The sequence below is a fragment of the Schistocerca serialis genome, chromosome 4 (genome assembly GCF_023864345.2).
Source record: "Schistocerca serialis cubense isolate TAMUIC-IGC-003099 chromosome 4, iqSchSeri2.2, whole genome shotgun sequence".
NCBI classification, from domain to species: domain Eukaryota; kingdom Metazoa; phylum Arthropoda; class Insecta; order Orthoptera; family Acrididae; genus Schistocerca; species Schistocerca serialis.
The window spans coordinates 671,295,806-671,308,860 of record NC_064641.1 but is presented as its reverse complement, the minus strand read 5'-3'; the positions used below and the strand labels follow the sequence as shown (position 1 = coordinate 671,308,860).

The 13,055-nt window shown below is 45.1% G+C and overlaps 1 non-coding gene across 1 annotated transcript; it reads right to left on the bottom strand.

The window, feature by feature from the left end:
* Window positions 1-603: 603 nt before the first annotated feature.
* On the bottom strand, window positions 604-678 carry Trnas-cga (transfer RNA serine (anticodon CGA)). Its single transcript has one exon. It is a non-coding gene; the product is annotated as a tRNA-Ser (tRNA).
* Between the last annotated feature and the right edge of the window lie 12,377 nt (window positions 679-13,055).

Genomic DNA, 13,055 nt, shown 5'->3' with positions numbered 1-13,055 from the left:
GCCAGCCGTAGCTTTAAGGACGTGAAGCTTACTGGCAAGTTGAAACTGTGTGCCAGTGCCTTCCGTGCTAGTGCTCTTCCCAGATGTACTATCCATGGATTACACGTAGCCCATCTATACGGCTTTACTTCTGTAAGAAGCTCTATCAACCTACCAAACCTCGTATGCATGCCGTGCATTATTCTCCAACATTGGGGAGTGACTGAAGATGAAACATATCTATCCCACCCAGGACGTGGTTCATTTATGAATTGCACATGGACCTTATCACATGGATTTTTTACGTGTTAACCTCGGTTAGGAGGCTTATTATGTCCGTAGAGAGAGAGAGACGGACCACAGAACACGTACTTCTACTCTGGGACCGTTGATCAAAGGAAGGACAAACATAACACAAGAGACCAGACCTTCTGTGCAGCAATGTTATCTACACGCTACATGGAAAGTACTTGTTGCAATGAAGGTACAGGTAGCACCAAGCACGGGCGACAAATGGGGCCATAGACTATGCTAGTAAGACTGACAACAGTAGTAATCAGAATGAGATTTTCACTCTGCAGCGGAGTGTGCGCTGATATGAAACTTCCTGGCAGACTAAAACTGTGTGCCCGACCGAGACTCGAACTCGGGACCTTTGCCTTTCGCGGGCAAGTGCTCTACCAACTGAGCTACCGACACGACTCACGCCCGCGAAAGGCAAAGGTCCCGAGTTCGAGTCTCGGTCGGGCACACAGTTTTAATCTGCCAGGAAGTTTCATATCAGCGCACACTCCGCTGCAGAGTGAAAATCTCATTCTGGAAACATCCCCCAGGCTGTGGCTAAGCCATGTCTCCGCAATATCCTTTCTTTCAGGAGTGCTAGTTCTGCAAGGTTCGCAGGAGAGCTTCTGTAAAGTTTGGAAGGTAGGAGACGAGGTACTGGCAGAAGTAAAGCTGTGAGTACCGGGCGTGAGTCGTGCTTCGGTAACTCAGTTGGTAGAGCACTTGCCCGCGAAAGGCAAAGGTCCCGAGTTCGAGTCTCGGTCGGGCACACAGTTTTAATCTGCCAGGAAGTTTCAACAGTAGTAATGTTAGCATTTCAGATAACAGAGGAGCAGGCAAGAAAGGACAAAGATATAATAAGGAATTAAGCGTTACGCATGCGACGGCGTACACTAGCTATTATTATGTAAGCTGGAGGAGGAGGGGGAGAAATGAAACGAAAGGGAAGGGAGGCAAGGGACTACTAATATCAGATTCATCAGGACTGTGTGTGACATTCGCAGCGACGAGTGAGAATTTGTGCCCTACCGGGATTCGAACCCAGGATTTGCTGCTTACTAGGCAGTCACGTTAACCGCTCCGCCACTCGGACACAGTGTTCAGCGCAACTGCACGCACCATTTTGCCACGCCTCTCGGCCGACTCATATACTCAGCTGGCACTCACCACCTATATGGAGTCCCCCTCCGTGTTGTTGCTACTTTGAAATTCCCACAGAAGGTCGGAAGTAGTTTGCATCTGCACTGAATGTGATGGATTCATTGCCCATCGAGGCCAATAAGTTAGATGAAAGCGTCGTGTCTGGTTGCTTCGGAGATCTCGATCTCGACCATCCTTGAGAACTTTCTTGATATCTTTAGCCATTTCCGAGGTACAGAATTTCAAATTTACCCTACTTGCAAATGTAAGACACGCACGCAATATCCGCTGTAATTTACAAAGTGACGGAGTGTAGAGAAATATTGTGTGAAGGCTCTCTATTATCATTCAGAAGGACTCTAGGAATTCCATGTTGTAGAACTGAAACACAAGTCCGCAGCTCGTGGTCGTGCGGTAGCGTTCTCGCTTCCCGCGCCCGGGTTCCCGGGTTCAATTCCCCGCGGGGTCAGGGATTTTCTCTGCCTCGTGATGACTGGGTGTTGTGTGATGTCCTTAGGTTAGTTAGGTTTAAGTAGTTCTAAGTTCTAGGGGACTGATGACTATAGATGTTAAGTCCCATAGTGCTCAGAGCCATTTGAACCATTTTTGAACTGATCCACATGAAAAAATTTTGTGTACGTAGAATCTTGTCTGAGGTATAAAATCAGTTCTGCGTTAATTCAATTTCACATAGGTAAACTATCAAAATTTTACTGACGAATTAAGTTTATTTCATAACTTACATGCCCTGCTATGACACGGAAAAGAAGACAAGAAGCGGAAAAATACTTCTATCGTAGTACAAAGAAGACGAATATGCTCCTGTTTATAAGAATCCGACTGAAATGTGGGGTACCAGCTGCCTCATGCTTCCTTTCTCAGCACCTATAAGAATTTTCCTAAAAATTTAGGTTGCTGACACGTTCGCGCTTTTTTATGGTGAGAGAAGAAGTGGAAGTGAGGAAGAGATACAAGAATAATAAATACTGGAAAATAGGCTTGTGGTATAGAAAGAGCGAAAGAGACAATTTCAAAGCGACACAAAGAGAGGGACACAGATGAAAAAAGAAAGCCATTAAAAGAATGAAGGAGACAGTGTCAGTGTGAGAGGGAGAAAGAGAAGGAGAAGTGAAAGGTGAGAGACAGATTCTGTAACAATGATAACAAGGAAGAGAGAAATAATGGCAGAAGAAGAGACAGCAGCAACGAGAAAAAATGAAGTCAGAGGAGACAACAACAGTAGAGCACAACGAATGAAAACTGTAGCTGTGAGACAGGAGACAGTCACAATTGGAGAGACACAAAGACATAATGACAATGTGTTGGGCTGAACGAGAATGGACCAGTGGGAATCTTAAGCATGGCTGCAGCAGCAACTGTATAAATGTAATATATGTGGAATAAAAAACAACCACCAGTTGCGGAGGTAGTAGTCAAAACCTCTTGACTTAGGGTTCAACCTATATAAAAGAGCCTTCTTCAGATGTCTTATTACATTTTACACGCTGATCATGATGTACCTTTAACAGGCTTAGTCATAATTAAGGATTGCCAATTATAATGATAACTAATCCTATTAGTGGCACATCATGATCAACACGTAAAACGTAATAACACTTCTGAAGAAGGCCCATTTATATGGGTTTAAATGTAAGTCAAAAGCTTTTGACTACCATCTTCAGCAATTGGGAATATACGGGAATGAACTAGCGGGTGTGACGGAGTCACATTTAGAGGAGCTTGTGGGGTAGGGAGGTAATTTGCATGTTAAAAAGAGCACAAATACGTTTGCATCCCAAATTGATTTGGAACATCTTTAGAGGCGTTGAGGAAGATAGAATGAGGTAGCTGGTACCATACTTTTTACTGTCTTTCAGACAGGAGCATCTTAGCCTTTTTTGTGTTCCAGTAGGAGCGTTTTCTCCGTTGGTGTGTTTTCGTAGGACTACCCACGCAAATAGCCATGCCTGTTAAAGTGCAACTCCCGGATGGGATGGTGTGCCGTCCTAGGATTGAACCTGCCTGGCAAGAGTCGGTGTGCCGGCCAGCTTGGTTGCGGTTTTTACACGGTTTCTCTCGTCCAGCTACGTGAATACCAGGCTGATATCCAAGGCCCTCCTCGTTTTCACGAAACGCAAATATTTAGAAAACTTTTTCCCATCCTCACATGAATAACTCTGCACTCAGAGAGCTGGAGTATACACAATCCGTTCCAGAGGATAACGTGGTGGCGACAGTCCGGTGCGGACAAAGGTACAAGGAAATGAGGAAGTAGTCACTGGATTGTAGTGAAAGTGAATGATCAGTATATAGCTATATTAGGTTTTAAGAGAAATGTTGAACTAGAAGACAGTACACTCTTCTGTTAGAGTAACCTAACCTAGACATAACATCATACTATCTGAGAGCAAGAGGCTCAATGTATTGCTGAGAACCTTGCCCTCAGATGGCGAGTAGTAGTAGATCTGGTAGTGGCTAACCAGGAGCGAGAAGTTCAATGACTTTCTGACACATTCCTTCTTGGACAACATCAGTGGCAACGTTCGGTAAATCCAAACTCTTTCCTATCTTCCTACTTTCGTATTTTCTTAACTCATAAATTGATAATCACAAGCATTTTCGTTTCCTAATTGGTTTTAATTTTACAAGTATTTAAAGTTGTAGCGTTGTTAAACTTTGTTAAAATAATACGAAATATAACATGCTGTTGTGTTTATATACAATTCAGTATTGTACAAACACGATCTGTCTTAGTACTAGATGGCGGGTCATTCATAAACAGCAGCAAGTAAAACAATAAAAAAAGAACTACCTTGCAAGACTAACTCCGCTGGAAGAAGGATAATGGAAAGAAATTGCTTAGCCACAGCCTAGGGGACTGTTTCCAGATGAGTAACTCACTTTGCTGCTGAGTGTCCTGGCGGCTTAAAACAGTGTGTTTTACTAGGACTCGAGATGGGAATCTTGCCTAAGCAATGTACTCACCGCCTGAACTGTCCGTACATGACACATGAATCAGCTTCACTGATTCACTGATGCCAAATGCTCGTTCCTGCTTTTCAAACCACACAGAAGTTCTCGGCATACCTAACAAGTCTAGCACTGCTGGAAGAAAGGATACTGCAGGCAAATGAGTTAGGAACAGCCTATTTCCACAATGAATCTTCGACCGTGCAGCGAAGTGTATGCCGATGGAAACCCTGCTGGAAGAATAAAACTTTGTTCCAGAAATAGGCTAAAATCGCTGATTCGGCTGCAGAGTGAACGATTTACTGAAAATTCAGTGGCGTGTGTGATGCCGACCTATAGCTACCTTCTCTGTACCACATTCTTGGACACCAGAAGTCGCTCGTGATAATGAAATTTCTAAAAAACCTACTGTTTTAATCGCCATCTGCAAATGAGAGGAATAGGAAGGAGCGCCTGAACCAAAACTCAGTCCTCGTAAGGATTAATAGAGTAGGGTGCTAGTTTTGCTTAGACAAGGACGGTAACTGAAATTGGATACTGAGTCAATTACAGAGTCTCCTCACTCACAGTACCTCAGATAATCCCATTGCTGGGAAACGCTTTGCTTCCTGTGACTCATATGAACCTAAGTCAAGGGTGCAGTACGTCCTTGACCTGAATTACGATTAAACCCTGGCATAAAAACGTTGCAGTCTGCTATGTCTGAACAATGCGAGATCGATAACCGAAATTATCATGAATAGTACAAAACTAAGATTCAGGACTAAAAGAGATCTAAAATACGCTGACAAGCCAAAACATTGTGACCACTGCCAACCGCGACGTCGGAGGGAGTCTGGTAGCGTTGAGGGCACGTGATGCGATATCAAAATTATGTAAGCGGACCAAACACGGATGAGGGAACACCTTATCGAAGACGTGGGATGGAAATGGCGAAATCCATACAGACAAGCGACTTTGACAAAACGCAGATTATTATTACACAGAGCTTCTGGACGAGTATGTAGAAAACGGCAAAGCTGGTCGAATGGTCGCGTGCTACTGTCATAAGCATCTACGGAAAGAGGTAGAAGGACAGTGAAACTACCACTAGATGCTAAATCGATCGACGCCCACGACTCTTTACAGGCTTGTTTACCCTATAACGTAAGATAGATGGTGATTTGTGGCATTTCTGTGGAAAGAGCACATGCTGGTGCACGCACAAGTGTATAGGAGCACACGGTTCATTGTACATGGTTCGCAATGGAGCTCCATAGTTGACCCAACAGCATTGTCAATTACTACTGCAGTGGGTACGGGAACACCAGGATTCGACCGTCTATGAATGGACAAGTCACACTGTTACTACAATAGATGGTCGTCTCCACAAACGCCGTCATCGCCTTGAACGGCGGCTCGAAACGTGCAGCGAGCCACGGACACAGAGTGGAGGGAGCAGTATTACGGTAAGGGAAACGTTCTCCTGCGCTTCCACGGAACTCATGGTAGTAATCGAAGACACGCTGACAGCTGCGAATCACCCGCATCCATTCATGCTTGGTGTCTTTCCAGACGGTGGTACAAATTTTCATCAGTGTAATTGTCCGTGTCTCGGAGCCGGAAACATGCTACAGTGGTATGAGGAGCATTACAGTGAACTCACGTTGATGTCTCGGCGACAAAATTCACCTGACGTAAATCCTATGGAACCCATGTGGGTCGCTATCGGGAGCCATCACCGCGTACGCAAATCAGAGACATGTGCGTAGACATACACTCCTGGAAATGGAAAAAAGAACACATTGACACCGTTGTGTCAGACCCACCATACTTGCTCCGGACACTGCGAGAGGGCTGTACAAGCAATGATCACACGCACGGCACAGCGGACACACCAGGAACCGCGGTGTTGGCCGTCGAATGGCGCTAGCTGCGCAGCATTTGTGCACCGCCGCCGTCAGTGTCAGCCAGTTTGCCGTGGCATACGGAGCTCCATCGCAGTCTTTAACACTGGTAGGATGCCGCGACAGCGTGGACGTGAACCGTATGTGCAGTTGACGGACTTTGAGCGAGGGCGTATAGTGGGCATGCGGGAGGCCGGGTGGACGTACCGCCGAATTGCTCAACACGTGGGGCGTGAGGTCTCCACAGTACATCGATGTTGTCGCCAGTGGTCGGCGGAAGGTGCACGTGCCCGTCGACCTGGGACCGGACCGCAGCGACGCACGGATGCACGCCAAGACCGTAGGATCCTACGCAGTGCCGTAGGGGACCGCACCGCCACTTCCCAGCAAAATTAGGGACACTGTTGCTCCTGGGGTATCGGCGAGGACCATTCGCAACCGTCTCCATGAAGCTGGGCTACGGTCCCGCACACCGTTAGGCCGTCTTCCGCTCACGCCCCAACATCATGCAGCCCGCCTCCAGTGGTGTCGCGACAAGCGTGAATGGAGGGACGAATGGAGACGTGTCGTCTTCAGCGATGAGAGTCGCTTCTGCCTTGGTGCCAATGATGGTTGTATGCGTGTTTGGCGCCGTGCAGGTGAGCGCCACAATCAGGACTGCATACGACCGAGGCACACAGGGCCAACACCCGGCATCATGGTGTGGGGAGCGATCTCCTACACTGGCCGTACACCACTGGTGATCGTCGAGGGGACACTGAATAGTGCACGGTACATCCAAACCGTCATCGAACCCATCGTTCTACCATTCCTAGACCGGCAAGGGAACTTGCTGTTCCAACAGGACAATGAACGTCCGCATGTATCCCGTGCCTCCCAACGTGCTCTAGAAGGTGTAAGTCAACTACCCTGGCCAGCAAGATCTCCGGATCTGTCCCCCATTGAGCATGTTTGGGACTGGATGAAGCGTCGTCTCACGCGGTCTGCACGTCCAGCACGAACGCTGGTCCAACTGAGGCGCCAGGTGGAAATGGCATGGCAAGCCGTTCCCAGGACTACATCCAGCATCTCTACGATCGTCTCCATGGGAGAATAGCGGCCTGCATTGCTGCGAAGGGTGGATATACACTGTACTAGTGCCGACATTGTGCATGCTCTGTTGCCTGTGTCTATGTGCCTGTGGTTCTGTCAGTGTGATCATGTGATGTATCTGACCCCAGGAATGTGTCAATAAAGTTTCCCCTTCCTGGGACAATGAGTTCACGGTGTTCTTATTTCAATTTCCAGGAGTGTATAATGCCACGTACCTGCACAAACCTACCAACAAAAACCCTGATACGCCAATTCAGTGATCTATTTCGTTCCAAACACGGACAAACAAGCTATTAAACAGATGGTCATAATGTTCTGGCTCATCAGTGTATACCTCACTGTTTAACAAGGAAATTTGCTATCGCAAAGGACGTGCGAAGGCAATGCTCGTTACCATTTATGAACATAAAGTAATTGGTCGTTTGGCCACTGTGCACAAGTTATAATCGTAATTTGTGGGTCGTCTAACAATGCGGAAGTTGTAGGACGATAGGTGGATTTCGAAATCTAAGACAAATTTTATTTGCTGCAGTAAAAGAACAGACTGAGAAGTTCACTGAAATCTCAACTGAAATTACAGAAGCCGGCCGGGGTGGCCGAGCGGTTCAAGGCGCTACAGTCTGGAACCGCACGACAGCTACGGTCGCAGGTTCGAATCCTGCTTCGGGCATGGATGTTGTCCTTAGGTTAGTTAGGTTTACGTAGTTCTAAGTTCTAGGGGACTGATGACCTTAGAAGTTAAGTCCCATAGTGCTCAGAGCCATTTAGCCAAATTACAGAAACTGACGCAAACACCGTGAGTGGGGGGTGAGGCGTCCGGGGCGGGGGGGGGGGGGGGGAGGGGGAACCAAGTGGTATTGAAAACTGCGCCGCGAGGAGGCGCCATGTCACGGATTGCGCGGTCCCTCCCGTCGTAGGTTCGAGTCCTCCCTCGGGCATGGGTGTGTTTGTGTGTGTGTGTGTGTGTTGTTCTTAGCGTAAGTTAGTTTAATTAACGTGTAAGTCTAGAGTGCGATGACCACAGCAGTTTGGTCCCTTAGGAATTCACACGCCTTTGAACGTTTGCAGAACTGCACGATGAAAACACAGCAAGATTTCGTCAACTGGGAAGAGTAAACGAACCGGAGAACCAACATAAATTGCGTGGCAAAACAAGTCGAGAGCTGTTCATAATGTGGATTGCGATACCGAAATTGCGACAGATTTCCACACGCCCCTCCACAAAGCGAGGTACTTTAATGACGTATTCTCTAACGTCAATATAAAAATCAGTGTGCGTAACGAAAAGAGAAGTTCGGTAAATACGTGCGGACGTAAGTTAGTGTTAGCTTATGCCTGTAAAGATTTCTGTGCAAAGCTCAAAATGCTGTTGCAATTCTAAAATGTAAAAGAAGTGGAGGAGAGAGGAATGAATTTGGTTTAGCATGAAGAATAGTTGCACTATATTGGAAATCCCGTTAACTGATGGCTACTAATATACGACCGAAAGATCAATACTGTGGTAAACGTGTGTATTGAGGTGATTATCATCGGAGCCCTAACGATAGGCATTAGCATTTTCCATTACACCGAAATTAAAAGCAGAAGACTAATGACAGCTACTACCTCCGAAGTTGACACTACGTAATTGAATCTTTCTGTTTATTTGAAACAAAGACGATGCAAACTATGTTACTTACATTAATAAGAAACATAAAAATCTGTAATTTATGGAGTCACAACCAAAAATTTCTGACCAACCATTATTGGCACCCTTATAAGTGCATGACACATAGTCTCAAACTGTTAATTCTTCTAAGGACGAACAGGAGTCACGCCAGCCATATTAGAAGTACAATTAACACAGTTTTCTATGGTTATCGGAGAAGACCCATGTGTTACACAGACGGGTCTAGTCAAAGATTTATCTTCGAATGGACACCTTAACTGCTAAAATGCCCACCGTTGTTGCCTTTCTCCGGCTGCAGGCGATGAGCGGGTGAGGGCTGTTCTGATAACACCGTAATTTTCGCACCATCCTTATCGTTCGTGTATGCTGTGCGGGTAGAATGACTATTTGTGAGACTGTGTGTGACCTCAATTTCGCTGATTTTTCTCGGAATTGTTATTTTGGGACATTTAATTAGAAGGAAGTAATATGTTGCCTGGATCTTCTTCTTACGTAATCCCTGGGACAGCAGTACACCTCTCATGACGACAACACCCCCATGTAGCGTCTGGCACGAAAGTTTAACTAAAACCATCATGTTCTAGGGTTTTCTAAAAGAACCCTTCACGAAATGAGTAGATCTTTTCTCACCTTGTCTCTTCTGTCAGATCTGATGGGTTAAGAACCAATAGCCAAGCGGTCTAAGGCGCTGCCGTCATGGACTGTGTAGCTGATCCCAGCGGGGCCGGCCGGAGTGACCGAGCGGTTCTAGGCGCTACAGTCTGGAGCCGCACGACCGCTACGGTCGCAGGTTCGAATCCTGCTTCGGACATGGATGTGTGTGATATCCTTAGGTTCGTTACGTTTAAGTAGTTCTAAGTTCTAGGGGACTGATGACCTTACAAGTTAAGTCCCATAGTGCTCAGAGCCATTTGAATCATTTTTTGATCCCGGTGGAGGTTCGAATCTTCCCTCGGGCATGGATGTGTGTGTTTGTTCTTAGGATAATTTAGGTTAAGTAGTGTGTAAGCTTAGGGACTGATGACCTTAGCAGTTAAGATCCATAAGATTTCACACACATTTGAATTCTTAAGAATCAATAAACAAGAATCGGTTGCACGGGGGTTAGTAACATACATTTTCGTGCGTGAACGATATTTTCTTTTGCAATGAGTCTCAGAACAGAATCTGCTTTCCTTGCAAGTAGACTGGTCTGGACGTTCCACTGTAGGTAGCATCGATGTGATAATAATAGATATTTTGAGATTGTTATGGCTTACAGTGATTTATTATCATCAATGTAATTCAAAAATAATGTTATGCAGAATATATTACGTTTATATTGAAACTGAGCTGCAAGATCCTGCACCAAGCGTCGATCATCTGCATATTATCTTGCACTCACTACAGTTACACAACAGCACCATCTGCGAACGTACGAGTACATTCGTCCCGAATATCGCTATGTCATGGGGAATTTGGTTTTACACAAACATGCGCTCGTCAGTATGTCGTATGATTTCTCGGAACAAATCTTCGGATAAAATACGTAACACTGCATTATTACAGAGTAGAGGCAGGGTTATCTTAGGATTCACGAATCCTACTGAAAGCTTTCTGTTGTAGCTGAATGGCAACGTTGTTTCGACAATCAAAGCTTCAGAATTCGAACATCGCCAGTTACAATACGTGTACTTTTCAACGGCACACATTATATGTATTACACATGAATTTATTTTGAGGTTGAATTTTATTGACTATCCTTCATCCTTTCGAAATGTGGTGCTACAGAAGAATGCTGAAGATTAGATGGGTAGATCACGTAACTAATGAGGAGGTATTGCATAGGATTGGGGAGAAGAGAAATTTGTGGCACAACTTGACTAGAAGAAGGGATCGGTTGGTAGGACATGTCCTGAGGTATCAAGGGATCACAAATTTAGCATTGGAGGGCAGCGTGGAGGGTAAAAATCGTAGAGAGAGACCAAGAGATGAATACACTAAGCAGATTCAGAAGGATGTAGGTTGCAGGAGGTACTGGGAGATGAAGGAGCTTGCACAGGATAGATTAGAAGGGAGAGCTGCATCAAACCAGTCTCAGGACTGAAGACCACTACAACAACCACAATCCTTCACCCTCTACTCGCGACACAATAGTTTCACGGTACTATAACAGCAAGTTCATTGCAATGGAAAACATCAAATGTTTTTGTATGAGTTTATAATCAGTTTTGAAGATGATTTGTGAGGGAACAATCCAAGCTTCTTAGCATTGAAACATATGATTTCCGTAAGTCAAGCCCCTTGTTAGCATTATTGGTAGTCATGTCTCCTTGGAAAAACTCTTTCAAAACGAACACAGTGTTTATTTTCTTTTGTAGCATCAAAAGCATTTTTTAAAATATGTATGTCTTGCTGTACATGATGGCCCATCATGCAGGTTGCCAAATGTATCACAGCGTTCTACGCACACTGTGCATACTCCAAAGAGGATTTAGTTTTAAAATCCAGTGGCGCACCTTATGGGAAAGATCTTGGGTGCGAATATCGGTCCACCTTGCATATCGAGAAGACAAACTACTCACTTAACAGCCCCTCATGTATGACTCGGTGAGTACAAATCAAGTGGGCTCGATCCACTGTAGGTCTCTTTTGTGTCGCTTTGAACGAGTGTATCATGCCAGTGGACAGTGGGATTGTTAGATGTTGTATGTTACGATTAACATAACTGTTGTACTGCTCGACTATGTCAGCAGCAGCTCTTGTTATTAATAGAAGGCGCTGTTGTTTTCTGTTTCTAATATTGAACTGTTTCAGATTAGGTTCAAAATGGTTCAAATGGCTCTGAGCACTATGCGACTTAACTTCTGAGGTCATCAGTCACCTAGAACTTAGAACTAATTAAACCTAACAAGCCTAAGGACATCACACACATCCATGCCCGAGGCAGGATTGGAACCTGCGACTTCAGATTAGGTTCTGAGGTATTTGTTCTGCCCTACATGTTCCGGTGGACAGAGTTTCGAATACTGAGGTGTACGTACAGGCTGTATTCAGATGGAAAGCATTCAAACCCCTGCGAAAGACAAGCTCTGTTCCTGGTTGTTTTAAATTGTATTTATTGTTTTACTGTTATCAGTTGTTTTAGTTGTATTAGTTTTAATTTGTGCATAGTGAGTTTTTGATTCTTTTATACTCAGTATAGTTGTGAACTTGATTGCAACAGCTTGTTCTCAAATGCTATATCAAATTGAACACGGCGCAAATTATGTTTTATTGTTTTTGGAGTAACTTATAGCCGAGGAGGCAAAAAATTTATCAGTTTAATTAATGTAATTTATTGTTCACTACAAATCAATTCTGTCATTCTATGATTCTACACACCTGCATTATTACTAAGTAAACATACGTTGTACTGTTAACAACATTCAGTACCAGTGGTTTCGGTTGAAAGTATTAGCGCCTTTACAATGATACCACCGATGATATTACAATACAGACACATCTACATCCATACTCCGCAAGCCACCTGACGGTGTGTGGCGGAGGGTACCTTGAGTACCTCTATCGGTTCTCCCTCCTATTCCAGTCTCGTATTGTTCGTGGAAAGAAGGATTGTCGGTATGCCTCCGTGTGGGCTCTACTCTCTCTGATTTTATCCTCATGGTCTCCTCGCGAGATATACGTAGGAGGGAGCAATATACTGCTTGACTCCTCGGTGAAGGTATGTTCTCGATACTTCAACAAAAGCCCGTACCGAGCTACTGAGCGTCTCTCCTGCAGAGTCTTCCACTGGAGTTCATCTATCATCTCCGTAACGCTTTCGCGATTACTATATGATCCTGTAACGAAGCGCGCTGCTCTCCGTTGGATCTTCTCTATCTCTTCTATCAACCCTCTCGTAGGACACTGAGATTCTTCTACGAATGCAGTGCACCGTAGCTGACACTTACAGCGTTCAAAGCAACAGTCGGCACGGAGTTTGTGGTACGTGATTGTAGGAAATTATGACATGTATAGTGGCCATTGTCTCTGCCAGGCACTTAAAATGTGAATTG